This window comes from Cucurbita maxima, unplaced genomic scaffold (assembly GCF_002738345.1).
Source record: "Cucurbita maxima cultivar Rimu unplaced genomic scaffold, Cmax_1.0 Cma_Scf00072, whole genome shotgun sequence".
Classification (NCBI taxonomy): domain Eukaryota; kingdom Viridiplantae; phylum Streptophyta; class Magnoliopsida; order Cucurbitales; family Cucurbitaceae; genus Cucurbita; species Cucurbita maxima.
Window position 1 is genome coordinate 456,554 of NW_019272088.1, and position 14,415 is coordinate 470,968.

Below are 14,415 nucleotides of genomic sequence, written 5' to 3' on the forward strand. Positions count from 1 at the left end.
TGATACGTAAACACATGCAATATATGAGTGAGACCTATCTTTTATAAACATAACATGGCGTTGGGCTCTTATAGTTTCGAGAAGGATTAGATGCAAGGTACTTCTTCATACACGGCCTACGTCCATGCACACAGGCCCACAAGGTGGGCTCGTATCGTACCCGTAGGACTGACTTGGTCCGGCACAACACATTATAGATCACCACTGTTGAAATATCATCACTAGCCCAATAGAGTCAACCCCAATAATTGTAAGAGCTCATTGTATATTTATTTTAGTAGAGATTTTAGGAAAGATATCTAGAGATTTTAGGAGGAAGAGATCTAGATGTTTTAGGAGAGATCTAGATATTTTAGGAAGAAGATTTAGATTTGTTAAGTCGAGATTTAGATTGGTTAGGTCTAGATTGCATAGGCTCTAATTTAAAGACCCTTCCACCCTACCTAGGTCTTCATATAAAAAATCCAAAAACTAGTAGTATTCTACAGATTCTTGTATTCTCTTATCGATTGGTCTTAATAAAGAGTGCGAGTGTTTCCCACAGAGAGTTGTTTTCAACAATTGGTATCAGAGCCATGCCCTAAACTTAGTCGTGTCAATAGATAGGCAAATCCTCGAATGTTGAACAAAAGACTCCAAAAAGAAAAAGGAGTCAAGCCTCCTCGAAGGCAGTAAAAAATGACTAAGACTCCAAAGGAGTCGAGCCTCGATTAAGGAGAGGCGTACTTTGTTCGGAAAGGGGGGGGGGGTGTTGGATGAAAGTGTCCCACATTAGTTTTAGTGAATGGTCATGGGTTTATAGTCAAAGAATACACTCTCCATTGGTATGAGGCCTTTTGGGGAAGCTGAAAGAAAAATCATGAGAGCTTATGTTCAAAGTGGACAATATCATATTATTATGAAGAGCGTGTTCGTCTAACTTGGTATCAGAACCCTCTTTAGTTTGAGCTTTGTATCTCACAATTGATCCATCCGAGGTACGTGTTCAATCTCGGTTCAAGAACAATTTTTTGGTGTAACAAAAGACAACCAACAGTATCATTGTCAATTAGAGAAGCAAAGTACAGAGCAGCAGCTGGAGCAGCTTAGGAAAATACATGGTTAAAACTTTTGATGGAAGATTGGCACCGGAAAATTAAGTATCCAATACCACTCCATTGCAACAATCAATCTATAGTTTGCCTAGCAGATTCGCCTAGCAGACATGTTTACAAAAGGGCTGAATACTGACAAACATGAGAGTTTTCGTTGTCAGCTCAACATGGTGTGGTTAAAACTTTTGATGGAAGATTGACATCAGAAAATTAAGACTCCAATACCACTTCATTGCAACCATCAATCTACAATTTGCCTAGCAGATTCGCCTAGCATACTTGTTTACAAAAGGGCTGAATATTGATAGACATGAGAGTTTTCGCTATCAGCGAGACCTACCTATTTTAGGAGAGACCTACATATATGTTAGGAGAGAGACCTACATATTTGTCTCTACCTATTTTGAGGAGAGACCTATATTTTAGGAGAGAGACCCACATATTTTAGGAGAGAGACCCACATATTTTAGAAGAGAGACCTACATATTTTAGCCTCTACATATACATATTTTAGGAGAGATTTGTAGATATTTTAGGAGAGAGATAGTAGATATTTTAGGAGAGATAGGAGAGACCTACCTATTTTAGGAGAGAGACCTAGATATTTTAAGAGAGAGATCTACATATTTTAGAAGAGAGACCTAGATATTTTAGGAGGGAGACCATCAAGAGGGACCTAGATTTTTAGGAGAGATATGAGAGAAACCTACCTATTTTAGGGGAGACACCTATATATTTTAGAAGATCGACCCAGATATTTTCGGAGAGATAGGAGAAAGACCTACATATTTTAGAAGAGAGATCTAAAATCTATTTTAGGAGAGAGACACCTACCTATTTTAGGAGAGAGACTTATATTACCTATTTTAGTTGAGAGACTACATATTGTAGGAGAGAGACCTACATACATATTTTAGTTGAGAGAACTACATACATTTAGGAGAGAGACCTATTTGCCTAGCAGACTTGTTTACAAAAGGGCTGAATACTGACAAACATGAGAGTTTTCGCTGTCAGCTAAACATGGTGTAGTGAATGAAACCTACATATTTGAGAAGAAAGACCTACCTATTTTAGGAGAGAGACCTGGTTATTTTAGGAGAGACCTGCCTATTTGAGAAGAGAGACCTAACTATTTTAGGAGAGAGACATATTTTAGGAGTGAGACTTAGATATTTTAGAAGAGATAGGAGAGACCTACCTTCTTTAGGAGGGAGACCTACCTATTTTAGGAGAGAGACATACCTATTTTTGGGGAGAGACCTACATATTTTAGGGGAGAGACCTATATTTAGGAGAAAGACCGAGATATTTTAGGAGAGAGACCTAGATATTTTCGGAAAGATAGGAGAGAAATCTACATATTTATTTTAGGAGAAAAACTTATCTATTTTAGAGGAAGACCTACCTATTTTAGGAGAAAGATCTACCTCTTTAGGGGAGAGAATTAGGAGAATTAGGAGAGATAGTAGATATTTTAGGAGAGAGACCTAGATATTTTAGGAGAGATAGGAAGAGTTATACATATTTATTTTAGGAGAGAGACCTCTCTATTTGAGGAGAGAGACTTACCTATTTTATTTATGAGAGAGACCTAGTTATTTCAAGAGAGAGACCTAAATATTTTAGGAGAGATAGGAAGAGTTCTACATATTTACTTTGGAAAGAAATTTACCTAGGAGAGAAACCTAGTTATTTTAGGAGAGAGACCTAGATATTTTAGGAGAGATAGGAAGAGTTCTACATATATATTTTTGGAAAGAGATCTACCTAGTAGAGAGACCTCCCCTATTTTAGGAGAGTGACCTACCTAGATGAGACCTATATTTTATGAGAGAGACCTAGATATTTTAGGAGAGATATTCATATTTTAGAGGAGATTGTTGATATTTTAGGAGAGATAAGAGATATATTTTAGGAGAGAGACCTACATATATTTTAGAACTACATATATTTTAGGAGGGAGACCTACATATATTTTATAAGGGAGACCTACATATATTTTATAAGGGAGACCTAGATATTTTAGGAGAGAGACTTAAATATATTTTGGAGAGAGACATAGATATTTTAGGAGAGAGACCTACCTATTTTAGGAGAGAAACCTATCTATTTTAGGAGAGAAACCTACATATTTTAGGAGACATCCTAATATTTTAGGAGAGAGGCCTAGATATTTTAGGTGAGATAGTAGATATTTTAGGATATTTTAGGAGAGAGGACTAGATATTTTAGGAGAGATAGTAGGGAGAGAAATAGCGAGATATTTTAGGAGAGAAATAGCGAGATATTTTAGGAGAGATAGAAGAGAAGGGAGAGAGACTTAGATACGTAGATATTTTAGAGAAGAGAGACCTATATTTTAGGAGATGGAGAGTTGGGGAGAGAGACCGATATATTTTAGAAGAGAGACCGAGATACCTAGATATTTTAGAAGAGAGAGCTATATATTTTAGGAGAGAAACCAGATATTTTAAGAGGGAGACCATATATTTTTAGGAGAGAGACTAGATATTTTAGGAGAGATACCTAGATTTAGATTTGTTAAGTATAGATTGCGCAACTATAGTATAAATACCCCTCTACTCTAACTAAGGTCTTCATCTAAAAAATCCAAAAACTAGTAGTATTCTACCGAATGTCTTGTATTCTCTTTTCGATTGGTCTTAATATAGAGTGTCATAATGTTTCCAAGAGAGTTGTGTTCAACAACCACATTTCACAAAAAAAAAAATGCTAGCATGATATCACGGCGAACATAAATATCGAACATACACGCCCGTACTAATATAGCATAATGAAAAAGTATCCCAATGCATATGATATACAAACATGCATAAGGTTCCATAATTTACATTTCATACCATAACATTTAATATCTTTCATTTCTTTTTCCTTTCATAACAGGGTTCATTTATGTAACATGCATGCATGACATCTCACAATCCTCGCAAACTTTATATGTAAGATATACATTTCATTGATGACGTTTCAATTCATTAATAAAAGTAGTGTAATGGGTTTACATGCATACGTGACGTACGTCTCATATCAATACAAAGATACATAAATATCTCATAACATGAACATAACACATATTTATGGTACATGTATAAGTCACATGACATGAACCATCATAGATCAAACAATAACCTAACTCAAACAATAAGATCACTTGGTCAATCTTGGCCAAAGTCATTAACAATTTGATAGACACCTCGAAACAACAATCCAACGTCTAACTCTTACCTATAGCAATTAATATAACATGCTTAGGACCTACTAATAATTTAACTTAGCTAAACATTATGATCAATTCCAATATAACTGACGAGATGCATGTTCTTTAACTAACGAGATGTATAGGCTATGACCTTCCAGTGTTGTATCCACACACACTTGAAGTCTTTCTTGGAGGCATCACTATAAACAATATAACCTCCAAAATCTTTAGAACTGTAAATACTGGCATCGACACTAACCTGTGCTTCAAACCTTGGAAGCTTGCTTCAAATGTCACAACCCACACAAATGGAACACTCTTCCTAGTCTAGTGCATGAGTGGTGAAAATATACTGGCAAAATCTCGCACGAAACGTAGATAATACCCTATTAGACCCAAGAACCTATGTACCTCAATATTTGTAGATGGACGGACCCACTTAATAGTTAAGACATACATGTAGTAACCTTATTTTTTAATGGAAAAGTAGGGTTGTCATGTATTATTATTTCTAATGTTGTCACTAATTTCTTTGTTTAAATTTATTTCCTTACAAGCACGTTTGAATTCAATGAAAATTACTTTTTAAATTCATCGTGGGAGAACTTAAATGAAAACTTCCTTTTTATTAAAAGACTTATATGAAAGTTTTAGTCGGTTGCTTATTTATAACTTACTCAATGACTGGCTACACATAGTAAGACTATAGTTAAATGACAGTTATTCTAAATTGTCATGTATAATAAACATCTAATGTATAGTAATGAATGTAAATCATTATATACGGTAGATTGTTATACATAATAAAAATACATATAGTAAATAGAACCATATCTACCATTTTAAAGATGTATTTTGTGAATTTTTTGTATTCATACTCGAAGTCATCACTATAAATATATAAGACATATTATTTTTTGATTTTCTCTCTCCTAGTATTTGTTTTATATTATTTGTTTCAATATAAATGTGAGATAGTGTGCTGTCCTAAAAAAAATATGCCAAAAAAGTACCCGTTGTAAGGTTGAGTGTAATAGCCCAAAAATAAATAAACAAATAAAAAAAGTTAAAATAATTATAACAATAAATTAATTAATGAATTAAAATTAAAATTTTAAAAAAAAATTCCCCACCTCTCTCCACCAACCTCTCATCCCTTCCCACAATTATCTCTCCTCACCCATCCTTAACCCAACTGCAAAAAATGAATGAAACAGAAAAACAACAATGGTCATATTTTAGAAGAAGTAAAATGACTTTCAACATAAGGAATAAGCAAGATTGAAGATTTAGAGATTTTTGTCAGTTATTACCGTAAAATCCTATCTCAGATTTTCTTTTCTTTTATAGTTATGGTTATAAGAAATTTACTTTTCCCTTTTAGTTATTCGTTATGAGAAATTAATTTAGGATCAAATCTTCTTTCATATCTTTAAGAGTAATAATCAGATCCCATATACAATTGATTAGATTTTTGTTAGCATTTTAAGTTATACGAAATAAGGTTATAAGATTAGATTTAATAAAATTTTAGTTGGCAGATCTATAAACTAAAAGATGGTAGCCAAACAATGGACTCATTGCAAATCAAAAAACGAAAATTTAGGTTAGTAGCAGAAAACATAATATTTATAATATTTTAGGTTGAGTCTCATTGAGTCTCAAGTGGTATTAATCTTTATATTTTAAGTTTTGAAATTTAGAAAATAAAAAATTAAACTATCTAATTTTGACATATTTTGACATAATGTTTTTAATGTTTTTATTTTCATATATTCCTTAAAATCTATATGTATATATTTATTTTAGTGTGTGGGTATCTAACCTAAAATTCTGGATTGGCTATGAATTTAGGGTTGCATATCATCAAACCAGGAACCTAATTCAATTGGGACTTTAGGAGAATTCTTCTCGAACAACATTGTTTTGGTGCAACTTTTAGAGCAAATTAGGGTATGCTTCTTTCAAGGTTTTTTTGGCCAGAAAAGGGAACATGTCTTTCTGGTGGATGTGGTGATGAAAGATGCATATGGTTTGCCGATACTAAATGGTTTTCATTGTTTAATAGTCCTCAAAACAAATTTGAGTTAAAATAAGCATGCATAATATCATCGGAAATGAGTATGCATAATATCATCGTGTACATAATAAGGAAGTGTACACATGTGTACTAATCATAACAAGGAAGTATCTCAATACATGTGAGATGCAAAATGCATGAGGTCTCACAGTTTCTAATCATGATATATAGTTATGATGCAAATCATACATCCATTATTTTTACGACATAATGTTTCTATGAGACATGCATACGTATACTGAACATATCTTTTATGGTTAGTCTACATGACTTGTCAATGTCTCATAGGCACAGCGTGAACATGTTAACATAATATGTATGGTGTAATATATGGAGGTTCATGCATTATATATCATCCATATCACAACGTAGATTCACAGCATAGTGTCATTCATATCATAATATAAAGTGTCACATAGAACAACACATATTAACAAGGGCTACAAGACACTTGTCATTCATACAACATAAAAGTAATCCAACGTGACCCATAAGCATCAATAGTTTTACTTTTATGTTAACATAAAAGTATTTTTCCTGAAACTATCAAACTAAAACTTACATTATGTCATAACTTCAACTATTTTTCCTGTTCTCTATTTTTATTACATCTATTCGTATAAATAATTTTGAAATAATCAAACTTTGCATGGGTTTAAAATTGATAATACTACTTGCACATGAATTTCATTATTATCCAAATCGAATAAAAGAATGAAATAATGATATATTAAAAATAAAAAAAAAATTGTCATAGGAGGTCATTTGATCTATTGGTATGACTCCGAGGTCTTGAGTTCAATTCTTGGAATACTTGAACGTGGTCTTAAGATTCTAACAAACTCATAACTTCACTACAGACATACTCATTGACACATGTAGTTTTATGAACGCGTCCAACTTCATTAGTTTTGTCATAATATATACAACTAACTTGTTCTTGTGTGACACAATGCTTCAGCTCAATAACTCCATCTCTGATCAAATCATGCAGGAAATGAAACCTCACATCAATGTGTTTACTACGTCCATGAATAATTGTTTTTATTTACTTATTTGTTAATTTATTATTATTATTATTATTATTTTACATAATAATAATTAGGTAAAATAATAATTTTTTTATTTGTTTAGTTATTTATTTATTTTATTTATTTATTATTATTATTATTTTTTTTTTTGTTTTGGGCCGTTACAAAGGTATTTCAACTACGTCTCGCTTAGGTTACTTCTATATGGTTATTTAGAATTTTAGGACTAGTATGTAAGACTCACTTTCAATCAACTACAGTTAGAATTTTAGGACTAGTATGTAAGACCCACTTTCAATCAACTACAGTCTGTCTACTAATTTCTTTAGCGGCATGTAACATCATATATACCAAAGGTCAGGAATACTCATTGTTCCTAACTTAGTACACACTGCGTTGGTAAGAACTTTACCAGAATTAGTAGACTACAATACTCATATTCTAAATCTTTGGATAATTTATTTTATGATAAATGGAAATGCAGCAAAGATAGAGAATCAATATTTTGTTTACCATGGTTAGAAAAAATATCTCTCTGTAAGCACAAAATTTTATGGACAAGGTCAACTAAATTGACAATCATCGAAAAACATTCATAGATTTTCCGATGCTTGCTTATTTTGTTAGCCAATGTATGCTACGTGACAAAATTTAGTGCATCTAAAGATACTTTGCCCACCATATTCAGCCTTTGAAGCCTCTAAAGCCCCCCATGTCCCTTATATTTCTTCTTCCCCATTTCTTCAATTTTTTTGTGTTTTTCTTGTGGTGAATGGCATCCATATTCAATGTTCGAGGGAATTTGCTACTTTTTGGGTTTTCTCTCTTTTTAAATACCTTTTAGGTTCCTTTGTTCATAAATTATGTTGTCAGTTTAGGTTCATTTTGATGGTGTTATTATAACACGCAGAAGCAATTTGGATCTTAGGCACGCTATGTGCATCAATTATAGTAAATTAGCTAGCATGTTCAAAAACATTAAATGAGTTTGAATACTAACCTTTTGTAGTTCAAATTTCTTTTTCCTCACGAACGGTTTCGAACCACCACTAGTATCTTCCCTACTATTCTATATCTCTCTAACATAAAATGCATCATATCACATATAATCACAACATATAATTTAGCAAACATGACATATTCATAAAAATACAACTAGGTAGAGCATAATGCTACCATAAATCATATAGTTAGAGCTCAACATATTTGATACTAAATTACATTCAATATTAGTAAACAAAAAAAGTACCTTCAATTACAAACATATCTTTTTCTTATCTTATACAAGACATACTTGACAGCGACAGGACATCGATGTTGAAACCATGGAACATGCCAAGCCTATCTCGTAGGGAAGTCTACCGAATCTATAACCTAGAGCTCTGATACAATGGTAACGACCCTAGATGTCTATTAGCCTAAAGTTGCTACCGTCATCATTGATGGTGTTAATATAACACATGCGGAAGCAATTTGGATCTTAGGCACTTTTAGAACATCAATTTGGATCAAAGATGAAGAGTTATTGGGCTCTCGATCATGACTACAACAAGCTTGGGTACCATATTTACGAACTATAGGATATCAAATCAAAGTGAAGCCCTTGTAATGAACTTAATATTGTACGAGCAATTTGCTCGATATGAATGATTAAAATGCTATTTTTTTATTGGTCGTGTTGGGTTAGAATTTTAGAGAACGGTAAGAAAAATGATTTTGATTTTGATTTTGACATTAGAATATAGTGCTTTCAAAATAAGACTAAAAGAATCTTTAGAAAAATTAATAATTAAAAGTATCTTTTTTAGGTTAACTTTTTTTAGTGTTAAAAAAAGAAAAAAAAAAACTAAGATATTTGGTATTGAGTATAAATAAAAAGGTTGATTAGTTTAATGGGTTAGGTTTGAATTAAAATATATTTGGTTAATTTTGCAATTATAATAATAGATAAAATCTTAGAAAAGAAAAGGGAATAAGTAAAACGGGCTAAATAAATTTGAATTGGGTGACATATTTTACTCGATTTTTCTTACTTGTCAGTACTTTTTTTTTATTGTTAAAATTATTTTCCTACCGGCACGTTTTAATTCAATGAAAATTTTTTAAATTCCTACCTCATATCAGAACTTAAATGAAAACTTCATTTTTATTCATAACTTACTTAATGACTAGCTATGCATAATAAGACAATAATTAAATAACATTATTTGTAAAGGGTTAGATAATAAACAATCATGTAAATTATTTATTCTTGTATTTTTCTCTCTCTTATTTTTTATTTTTTTTATGTAAATGTGAGTTATTGTGGGGTTCTTAAAAAATGTGCCAAAAAAAGAACACGTAAGGTAAGGTTGAGTTTCCATCCAACCCCAAATTGGAGTTAATTACTTATAATCAACCCATTAGTGTTACAATTTATTTTACTGAATTTAACACCATGTGTTTGAATTAAGTCTCATTTTCAACAGAAGAGGACGATATAAATCTCTATTCGAAAACAAGTTGCAACACCATTGAAGAAAAGAAGATCATACAAATTCTCAAGTCTTTTGTTGTTTGTGTTTTCGTTTTGGCCTTTGCCTACAAACTCAAACAATATAATTGTTGTATATCTATTTACTTTTTTTACGTAGTTTATTTTTACTGTATTAAGAATACGAGTAAAAATTTATATGATAGAGAGTAGAAATAAATTGCTTAAGAAATTAAGTAGAATTTCACAAGAGTGAAACTAAAAATGAAAACATTCAATAAAATTTTTTGTTTTTCATTTGAAAGATATCTCTATAAGGAAATTTGAATTGATGTATCAATTGAAGAATTGAAAATATAAGGGCTCATTTTGTAACCCTAGTTTTTCTTTTGAGCACATTCAATTCTCAACTTCCATTGACAAAGTGGGGAGTGATGATTTGGAACCATCCTTCAAATTCACCTCTTGAGACTCGTTACAAATCTAAAGATGAAGATTTAGGTTAGTAGAGAATATATATATATATATATATATATATATATATATATATATATATATATATATATATATATATATATATCTACAAACTCATGATGAAATTCACGTTTTTATTTTAAGTTTTGAAATTTTAAAAACAAAAAATTAAACTATTTAATTTTTACCTAATATTTATTAGGTTTTTAATGGTTTTATTTTTGTATTTAATGTTTTTATTTTAAAATTTATATGTATATATTTATCTTAGTTTGGGTGTATTTAACCTAAAATTTCAGATTTGCTATGGACTTAGGCGTGCATATCGACAATCCAGGAACCCAATTCTATTGAGACTTTAAGGATAATTTTTTTCGAACCACATTGTTTTGGTGTGACTTTGAGAGCAAATTAGGAAATGCTTCATTCGAGGTTTTCTGGTCTGAAAAGGGAACATGACTTTCTGATTGATAGGATAATGAAATATGCATATGGTTGGCAGATAATAATGGCTTTTCATTGTTTAATAATCCTTTAAACAAATTTGAGTTCTTGCACGGATGGGAAGGTTGTTCTCCACCTCATTAAATAATGATCTAAGTTAGTGGATGAAAATGTCGCATCTTTATTGCTTTTGTGGAATAAACCTTTATGAGAACAACCAAGAAAATAAAGTTGTTTCAGTTATTTATTATGTGAACAAAACGCGAAAGGTAAAATAATTATGGAAAATGAAAACGTGTATGACGTGTAAAATAATTATGGAAAATGAAAACGTGTATGACTCCCGCGTCAATGAGTAAAATTATTGTGGTGGCTGGGATTTGGACTCAAATCTTCATTGCTACGTCATGAAATTCTTGCCACTAAACTATAGCTACTTATTGGCTAAGTTTTCACGACCATAACATAAAATTCTCACAATTAAACTACTGACTACTTGAGATTATCTTTTAAATTTGTTATTAAATTACTCTAAATACTTTGAATTAAATTATGGTCGTTGATTTTGATGGGCAATATCAAGACCGTTGCGAGTTAGATTCAAATTCTAAATCTAGGTCAAATTCTTAAAGGCATTACACCCTTGAATGAAGCAATGACCAATTTCAAGCTCTCTAGGGTAAAACAAATAATAACCATTGATATAACAATCTCAAAATGAATATTAATGTCTTCCTAAACTTTCTTTTTATCCCACAAGTTTATGAAACATTTGCGAGGAAAGTGTCTAAAATATAAGTGAAAGGTGTCTCAAATTAAGCTGGGAGGAATGACATATCATGGATCTAAATTAAATAATTGAAGTATTTTTTTTCAATCTTGCATCGACTTTTGTTTGGATTCACGAGAATTCTCACAAGTGAAAGGTGTCTCAAATTAAGCGGGGAGGACTGACATATCATGCATCTAAATTAAATGATTGAAGTATTTTTCTTCAATTTTGCATGGACTTTTGTTTGGATTCACGAGAATTCTCACAAGTCGTCATGATTTTCATTCCTTCCACCGGGACTTTTGTTTTTATGTTTAACTATTACATAAACAATTTCATACACCATAAAATATATCTAATTTATTATATCATTAAAGTTTATCAATTGATGTACTTAAAATGCATTTTAAATGAGTACGAAAAATAAAAAAATTTAGATTATATATCGAGTACAATCGATTACTTATTGTCAAACGACTCTAATTTTTCATTAAAAAATAAGGTCCGTACGACATGCATGTCATGACTACCAAATGCAGAAATCCTTTAAAATAATTTGCTAAAACAATGCTATGGACTCAAAGATTACCATTTAAACCAACAAATATCGAAATCAAAATACAATAATTTAAAATAATGCAACACACTTAATAATTCTAAGGGCGGCTACATCAAATGCAAATGCAACTACCTTGACTTCACTTCCATGGTCTCCACAGTGACATCATCATTCATACATTGTTGGCTTACCTTTACCTAAAAAAGAAGTAGCACGTGACTTGAGTATTTAAAAATACTTAGTAAGTAATCCCACTATTCAGGTTAAAAAATGCAATCACATACAATCATGATGGGATCTATCTTTTCTTAAGACATCCTGACCTTATTCTCTACTTCAAGTTCGAGTAAGGTTTGATGTGTAGTACTTTTCTATACACAAAACACACATGCGCACATGGACCCATTAAGTGAGCTCGTATACATACCTCATGGGTCTGATGGCAAGCTAGTGAACACTAACGTTGCCAGAAACTACAAAGGGAAAGGAGCTTAATAATATCATAGTGTACATAATAAGAAAGTGTACACATGTGTACTAATCATAAGGAGAAAGTCTCTCGATGCATGTGACATGCGAAATGAATGAGGTCCTATAGTTTCGAATCATGATACATAGTTATGATGCAAATCATACATCCATTTTATTTTTCATGACATAGCATTCCTATTAGACATACATACGTATACTGGACAAATCTTTTATGGTTGGTTAATATACATGGTTTATCAATGTCTCATAGGCACAACGTGAACATGTTAACATAATACGCATGGTGTAATATGTGAAGGTTCAAGCATTATATATCATTCATTCATATCGCAACGTAGATTCATAACATATATATCATTCATATCATAACATAAAATGTAACACCCCTAAGTTTCTTAAGCTAATTAGTGACGTCAACTCATGCCTGCTTAAATCATAAATGCGAAAATTCATAATAGACACGTACTAACATAAAATTCAACCATTTTAAAGGAAAATCAAGCTTCACACAGACACCTAACAAAATTGACTGAAATCCAATATGTCTTATCAGGTACTAATTTAAAATTCAAAACATTCAAAACATTCAACTGCCCTATTATTGTCTATTTTGACTTCCATGGACTGCATAACGTTCACCTTCATCAGTTCATAGGATCTTTACCTTTACCGGAGAGATTAAGTTAGTACCTGTTTTAAGTATTTTATAAAATACTGAGTAAGTGACCCAACGGTTGAAGTTTGATACGTAAACACATGCAATATATGAGTGAGACCTATCTTTTATAAACATAACATGGCGTTGGGCTCTTATAGTTTCGGGAAGGATTAGATGCAAGGTACTTCTTCATACACGGCCTACGTCCATGCACACGGGCCCACAGGGTGGGCTCGTATCGTACCCGTAGGCTTGACTTGGTCCGACACAACACATTATAGGTCACCACTGTTGAAATATCATCACTAGCCCAATAGAGTCAAGCCCAATAATTGTAATAGCTCATTGTATATTTATTTTAGTAGAGATTTTAGGAAAGATAGAGAGATTTTAGGAAGAAGATTTAGATTTGTTAAGTCTAGATTTAGATTGGTTAGGTCTAGATTGCCTAGGCTCTAATTTTCTAATTTAAAGACCCCTCCACCCTACCTAGGTCTTCATATAAGAAATCAAAAAACTAGTAGTATTCTACAGAGTCTTGTATTCTCTTATCGATTGGTCTTAATAAAGAGTGCGCGTGTTTTCCACAGAGAGTTGTGTTCAACAATTGGTATCAGAGTCATGCCCTAAACTTAGTCGTGTCAATAAATAGGAAAATCCTCGAATGTTGAACAAAGAACTCCAAAAAAAAAAAAGGAGTCAAGCCTCCTCGAAGGCAGTAAAAAATGACTAAGACTCCAAAGGAGTCGAGCCTCGATTAAGGGAAGGCGTACTTTGTTCGGGAGGGGGGGGGGTGTTGGATGAAAGTGTCCCACATTAGTTAATTTAGTGAATGGTCATGGGTTTATAATCATAGAATACACTCTCCATTGGTATGAGGCCTTTTGGGGAAGCCGAAAGCAAAATCATGAGAGCTTATGCTCAAAGTGGACAATATCATATCATTGTGGTGAGCGTGTTCGTCTAACTTGGTATTAGAGCCCTCTTTAGTCTGAACTTTATATCTCACGATTGATCCATTCGAGGTACGTATTCAATCTCGGTTCAAGAATAATTTTCTGGTGTAACAAAAGACAACCAACAGTATGATTGTCAATTAGAGAAGCAAATTACAG

General features: G+C 32.0%; 1 long non-coding RNA gene across 1 annotated transcript; it reads right to left on the reverse strand.

Annotated features, from left to right (window-relative positions):
- Nucleotides 1–848: 848 nt before the first annotated feature.
- On the reverse strand, nucleotides 849–13,938 carry LOC111472441. The gene is made up of 3 exons (XR_002715418.1): nucleotides 13,906–13,938; nucleotides 4,374–4,376; nucleotides 849–919 (listed from the first exon to the last, which is right to left on the reverse strand). It is a non-coding gene; the product is annotated as an uncharacterized LOC111472441 (long non-coding RNA).
- Between the last annotated feature and the right edge of the window lie 477 nt (nucleotides 13,939–14,415).